Source organism: Numida meleagris, chromosome 7, assembly GCF_002078875.1.
Source record: "Numida meleagris isolate 19003 breed g44 Domestic line chromosome 7, NumMel1.0, whole genome shotgun sequence".
Lineage (NCBI taxonomy): Eukaryota > Metazoa > Chordata > Aves > Galliformes > Numididae > Numida > Numida meleagris.
Window position 1 is genome coordinate 17,240,067 of NC_034415.1, and position 6,868 is coordinate 17,246,934.

The 6,868-nt window shown below is 37.5% G+C and overlaps 1 long non-coding RNA gene across 2 annotated transcripts in view; it reads left to right on the top strand.

Moving 5' to 3' along the window:
* LOC110402264 overlaps positions 5,338 to 6,868 on the top strand; it is a 99,684-nt gene continuing 98,153 nt past the window's right edge. For both annotated transcript variants that reach the window (XR_002441014.1, XR_002441015.1), the window contains exon 1: positions 5,338 to 5,582. This is a non-coding gene — a long non-coding RNA (uncharacterized LOC110402264). The remainder of the gene's footprint in view (positions 5,583 to 6,868) is intronic.

Consider the following 6,868-nt stretch of genomic DNA (forward strand, 5'->3'; position numbering starts at 1 on the left):
AGTATCGATCAGAGATCCCAAAAAGAAAATAGTTTTTAGATTGTATTTGTTTCATTTCCTAGTTTCTGCATTGAAAATAAACTCAATAGGATAGTTTGTAAAGATAAAATGCAGAGAACAAAAATTAATGTAAGTAGAAAGCTAAATATAGCAAATGGTCCCATACTTACATCTCACTAGTCAGAGTACAAATAAACATCCTTGGTGAAAACACATCAGTGCTTCCAATTAAGGTAATATAATTGCATGCTTTGAAGTGGAACAATGGAAAAATCTGACAATCCATTGTATTAATGTGATGCACAGACTTCAGAGATGTATAAAAATAATATTTAATCTATATAAATAATCTGCTACTATATACTTCTATAAAATTTGTGTATTTTGTGTAAACACACATTAGATCAACAAGTAGATACCTATGTAGGTAAAAATATATTATAGGAAATCTGGTCAAATATTTCAGTGCTTTTCAGAGCTCATAGCTTTAAAATGTTCTGAATTTTACACATGTTAAATTTAAGTGAATTTTTAGTGGCAGAATTTTTTATAAACAGAAATGTCAGTCTTTTACATACTTTCAGTCATTGTAAATTCTTCCTCAACTACCTACAAGGGTGCAAATTGTCCTAGCGGGTTCTGACACTTATATTTTCTCATTAAGTGCACCAAGCAGCTTATTGCAGACAAATATAGATATGTGACTTATATGTTTGCTAATGAATAAGCTTTTCTGTTTGATGCACACTGTGAAAGTTTTTAAGATATTAGTGTAGTATTGCAACTCTTTTGATGTCATGAAGTGTTGTTATCCCTAGTTTAGAAATAAAGTTTCTCAGGGAGAGAAAAGCAGAAAAAACTTATATTTACATATTACCAAAATGCTTAGGGTTTAGTCATGGAACAGGACCTTTTCCTGTGGTAGATTTTGTAAATCTGCAGATCGTGGAATGTCATAAAGCTCCTGTGGCAGTAGAGGAAAAAGAAATTTGTTCTTTTCAATAGTAGTGTTTTGTTGCTTCTTAGCAACAACAGCTGAGCATTATTTGGTATTAAATGCAACAGTGACCAGCTTGAGTTACATGGGAGCAGGTGGTCTGATCATGACTGTCTATATAGGCTAATCTCATATCTAGACCAAGGTGGGAAATTTCTAATTCTTAGTTGGGTCAGTCTGATCATGCCTTGGAATGGTGGTAATGAAGCACAGTGGTACTGTGATACTGCAGAGCCCAGAAAGCCTGGAATAAGATGCAAATGGAAGTATTTAGTCATTGCTATGGTTTATGAGATAACCATGACAGTCATGTATAAAGTCAACTGAAAATTCCCATTGGCTGCTGTATTTATTGGTAAGCAAAAATTATCAGTGTTTCATCAGTTATACCAATCATTGAATAACGTAAATTCCTGGTGATTTTTTCTCATCGTGTCACCTCTTTTCATACTTTTTTTTCCTCCTATTTGGAATTCTGTGGTAGAACATTATTCAGTTAGAATCACCAAAATGAGTATTTATATTGCAGTCTGTGCTCATGGGACTTGTTTGCCTTGATTATTAAAATTGAGATCTTATAATTTAAGCATCTCCAACTAAAACCAGGTGTTTTGTCATAAATATGTATTTATGGGCAGAGGTATACATTAGTCATTTTTTAAAAGATATGAGTTGCAGCCATCTTTTTTGAATACACTCCCACAATAAAGTGTTCTGCACAGCTACTGTTGATTTGCTCATACTGTGATGCAGTATCTTTTCATGGAAAGGGAGGGCAGCTTCCTAACAAAAATGAGTAATTGTTGTTTAGTCTGCCTCTTCAACAGGCTGACTATTAGAATAGTTTGTCTAAAACACTATTTGGTTACCAGTGGGAAACTGGGCCAGGATGGAACTCCAAGCGTGCAGACTTCACATCAGGAAGGCTGAGTGAGATAAAGTGGGTTTAACCCCAAAAGAGTTCATTGAACTCACTGATACTAATTCTAAAGGGTACAGGGAAGATTGTTTATGCCAGTGCAGGGTAAAGGGCATGTAAAATACTACCACTCCCATTTGGAAGTGTTTTAGACCCTCTTAGCATTTAATGGAAGGCTACAAAAAGGGCAAGGCAAATAAAAAGAGTGGTGAGTTGACACTGACATCAGGTGCTTGTGATTGCCTGCATCTGATACTCTCTGCACCTGGGATTTGAGTATGTGGCCATCCACCAAAGCTCTCTGCATAGCTAGCCTTCTCCTGAGGGTGCAGGAGAGGAACAATGAGCTGCTCTGGCTGTGCTTTTCTCTAGACTGTCCCCAGAGAATGCTGGCACTGTTGGTTTCTTGGCTGAAGGCATGGAGCAAGATTCAAAGCTGTCTGGAAAATGTCCACGTGCTTTCCGCGTTCCTTTGAAACAATAGCTAGAGAGAAAGTAGTTAAGTAAATCAAGAGTTGTGTCGATGGGGATAAATGAAATGAGAATACATTAAATGTGGATGTAAAGAATGAGGGATAATATCAGTGATTAACATCGGTGACTAATCTTACTGGTTTGAAGACTTTCTATTGCACTTGCTGCTGTCTCTGTCCCTGCTTTCATGTATCCCAGCTGCAATGTACAGTCACAATTATGAGTTACTCTTGTTTTTTATTCTGTCTTTATTAATGTGAGGGGATTTTTACTGAAGCTAGGGAGAATTTTGTTGCTGCTGTGTATGCCAACTGTATTTTAAAGCATAAAATCCCTTGCAGCACCTGAAATGGCCAGACCTAAAGCCATGCTCCAAAGACATTATAATGATGTACTGTTTGAAGGAATTGCTCTGCATCTCCCTCTTTAGTACAAATTCCTGTTGCCAACCAGTTATCCTTAATGTAGAGTGGCATAGTGGCATACATTTACTCCTTTTTTTTTTTTTCTTTTGTACATGATCTACAGCCAGTGTAGCTGAGGGAAGGTAAAATAGCAGAGTTTTCCTATAATTCCAGCAGTGTATCCTTCTGGCCTCATGGAATCGCAGAATAATTTATGTTGGAAGGTACCTTATGAAGACTTTAGTCCATCCATCAGCTTGAAGCAGGGGCAGCTCTAATGAGATTGCTTAGGGCTGGGCTTTGGAAATCTCCAAGGAAGGAGACTGTACAACCTCTGCCACACTGTGCAGCTGGCCTCAGGGTCCTTGGTAAAACACAAACCTCCCTGCACAGCAAGTCTGGGATGGGACCACCTCCAAAGCAGGAGATGTCACACTACCGTCAGTCCTGCTTCCTCTCAATACTGGCTGATGGTTCAGGCTTGGCCAGCTCTGACACTGCCAAAAACATGTTTAGTGCCCTCATCTACTGCCAGAACACAGAGCCTATTTTGCAGCTGCAGATCTGCAGGTTGAGAAGGAAAGTTCTTATTGCCAGAAACTGCAAGCCTCCAGCCTTGCCTGTGTTGAGAAGCATAACTATCACTATTTTTGTTCTTGTAGATGCTATGTATTTTTAAGGAATTTTTTATTGTTTGTGAAAAGAACACAACCGCATAACTCAGTCATGAGTTCCTAGGGTAAGAGTATCTTTACTTTTCCCCATTGGTACAATATTTCAATCCTGATCTTCAAAAATCTTCCCTTGTGGGTTAAGGCAGTAGTTCAGTCTATGGCCCTAGGACAGCACCATCATGACAGACGCTTATCATATAGCATATGTGTGTCTGACTTTCAGAATGTGTTTAAACACAGGCTTCTACTACATTACATAGAGAATGCCTGGGGGTGATAGTGATTGTTCACTACTCAGTATTACAATATGGTGTTTTTTTCAGTAGCTGCTATCTGAGGAAAAAAGAGAATACAGAATTTTAAATAGAAAGTGCTTATAAAGAATTTATTCTTTACAATACTTTGTCAGTGCAACACTGCCATACCAACACATTCTGAATTTAAGAAAATAAGAAATAGGGATTTATTTATTCTGTGCACTCCTCAGGTGCAGAGTAACACCTTTGAGTTAAAAAACTGAGTACTGGAGCCTAAGGATAGTTGTGCTTTAAGTTTGAAGCATCACCTTAAAGTTAATAGAAGTACTTCTCATATATATATATATTATATGCATATATATTCACATATACTTGATATAATCTTATTTTTATCAGGAATAATTACAGGGTAATAAGGCTGTAGTTAAGAAATGACAGTGGGCTTGTAGCAAAAAAATACATGTGCTACAATTTTGCTACAGAATATGTAGCAAAATATTGGAAGTATTTTAAAGTAGATCATTAGTAGCAAAGTAATAATTTTGAGTACAAAGAGTCCACTATGAAACATTTTTTATGCTTCAGCAAAAAGAATAAACATAGGCATGGAGATGTCTTCTTCATCAGCTATTTCCTATGAACGCAAGGCAATGATTTGAACACAGGAAAAATAATGATTTTAAAATACCTTTGCAACACCACTTGACGAACTGTAACAGAAGCTTGCAACTACTGTTATTACTTTGCTGTTTATGGAGACTATTTAAAATGTATGTGAAGAAAGAAGTGTTAGGAATAATAACCACGGTTGGTCATGTTGCTGCATAAAAAATAATATGCTGCAATGCTAAGGAATTCAGGTCGTCAGGCGTATTAGTATTGTTACAGAAACAAAAATATTATGTGTTCAAAGGTTTAAATTTACATGTTTCTCTTGCCTTTTGAGCCATATGTGTGTTCATGTATTTCTCACAGCCTTTGCGTCAAGAAACTTAATAGATTTTTATATTCTTTGTTAAATAAGACTTCATTAAACTTCAGCTGAATTCACCAGAAAACTTTATCAAATTCTGCTAACTAAGCTGCTGCCCTTCAAAAGAAAGGACACCTCTGTTTTTGACTGTCCGTTGATCCATTAATGAGAGTGAGCAAAGTCCTGTTTCTCAGTTCAGCTGCACAGCAAGCTTTTTTCTTCCTTTCACAAATCAGTCACCTTCCTAGGAAAACTATCCTTTAAAAATACTTTGGGAAATGGTTGCATAACAGAAATGGCTTCTGTTTGAAGGAGAATATGGATAAAAGCATTGTTTGTTAGATAGAAACTGCTAGACATTATTTATAAACAAAACAATGGAGCCTCCAAAAATAAATATTGAAGCAGTTGACTTTTTTTTCTTGTATCCTCTTGAGATATTTTTGTACCACTTCCTTTCCTTATTTGAACAATATAATCTTTGTTTCCTTTACAAAGTACTTCCATTGTTTTCCACTGTACAGAATGGAAACATGACCTAAGAAGAGTATTGCTGTCTGTCAAGATAAAGCACAATGCATTCCTGTGTTATATTTCCCTTGCTCTGTCCCGACTTCTTGACTGTTATTTGTGGTCCTTTTCAGCCCTCTAAGTAGTAAGATATTCGACAACTGTGAGGGAGAACCAGAAAAACAGAAGATTTTTAGCTGCAGAGAATAAATACCTTAAATATAGCCACAGGTGAGATTGAAAGTGACAACAGTTTTAGCATCTATAATTCAAAAGAAAGGAAGGAAAACAGAAATATACTGAATTAACTGGCTGGACCAGAAAACAGATGATGAAAACTCCCCATTTCTCCCTCTCGTTTTAAGGACAAGCAGGTAACTTGTGTTTTAATACTGCATTTTCTCTTAGTCAGATCTTGTTCTACCTACTACTATTAGGCACCAGTTATGTTTATTTTCAATTTTATTAACTCCTCCTTATCATAAACTGCTATGCTCAGCTCCTGCTGAACATTTCCACAAGCCCTGACAAAGTTGAGGGCCTGGAGTTACAGATATCTCTTATTCCTTTCCACAGATTCTTCCTACACATTTCAGGGTGTGCTTAAAGGCAGTCTGTCAGCAGTAATCTCATGTTACCTCCTCTAGATATTTTTCATTTCCTCACTGTCTTTACTCTTCTTTGTGGTCAGTCCACATCTGCATGTAGCTATGTTTGTCAGGACCGGCTAAGTGGGTGGCTGGGCCAGTTGCATCCTGATAAACGTGCAGAGAGTACACAGAGGTCAGCCACAGGCGTGTTTTGCGGAGCAAGCAGCACAGGGCCAGATTGCTGTACAGACAGAGGATTAACTATGTGAAAATACAATTCAGACAAGACCCTTGACAAATTTTATGAAAATGATCTGCAAGGAGGAATTTGAGGAGGCACTCAGTGCTGCAGTCAGCACTAAATCCCTTGTATTTTACAACCCAATAATCAACCTGCTGCTGTGATTATCAGAGTGGAAGAAGATGAGTGGCAAGAGTAAGTGGCTGTTGGTATGGTGCCCAGGGCCCTGAAGCAGCTCCAGCAGGAAGCTATCCCTATTTGACATCCTTGCAGTTGAAGCAGACAATGCATATTTGGGGAAGGCGAGATGTGTGTGTAAGGTCTTAATTTGGTCACCTTTTTCCTGTATTTGTTCTGATTCGAATCCATTCTCCACTCTTTTCTTTACTGCCCCAAAGTCAATTAAAGATAATAATGCCAGGAGATATAGTAGAACATTGTCACCCGAGGAAAATGTCATCTAACAGTCTGCAGCTTCATGAGCATTGATTTATTCTCCCAGACACAATTGTCACCAACTTCTAGGGGTGCCAAAAGTTTCAGTAAAATCTCTGTAAGAAAATTTCGTAAGCTCCAGAGGTTTTTCTCTTTTTTTAATCTTTCCGTCTTTCTTTCTTTTCTTTCTTTTCTTTCTTTCTCTTTCTTTTCTTTCCTCCTTTCCTCCTTTCCTCCTTTCCTCCTTTCCTCCTTTCCTCCTTTCCTCCTTTCCTTCTTTCCTTCTTTCCTTCTTTCCTTCTTTCCTTCTTTCCTTCTTTCCTTCTTTCCTTCTTTCCTTCTTTCCTTCTTTCCTTCTTTCTTTCCTTCTTCCTTTCCTTCTTCCTTTCCTTCT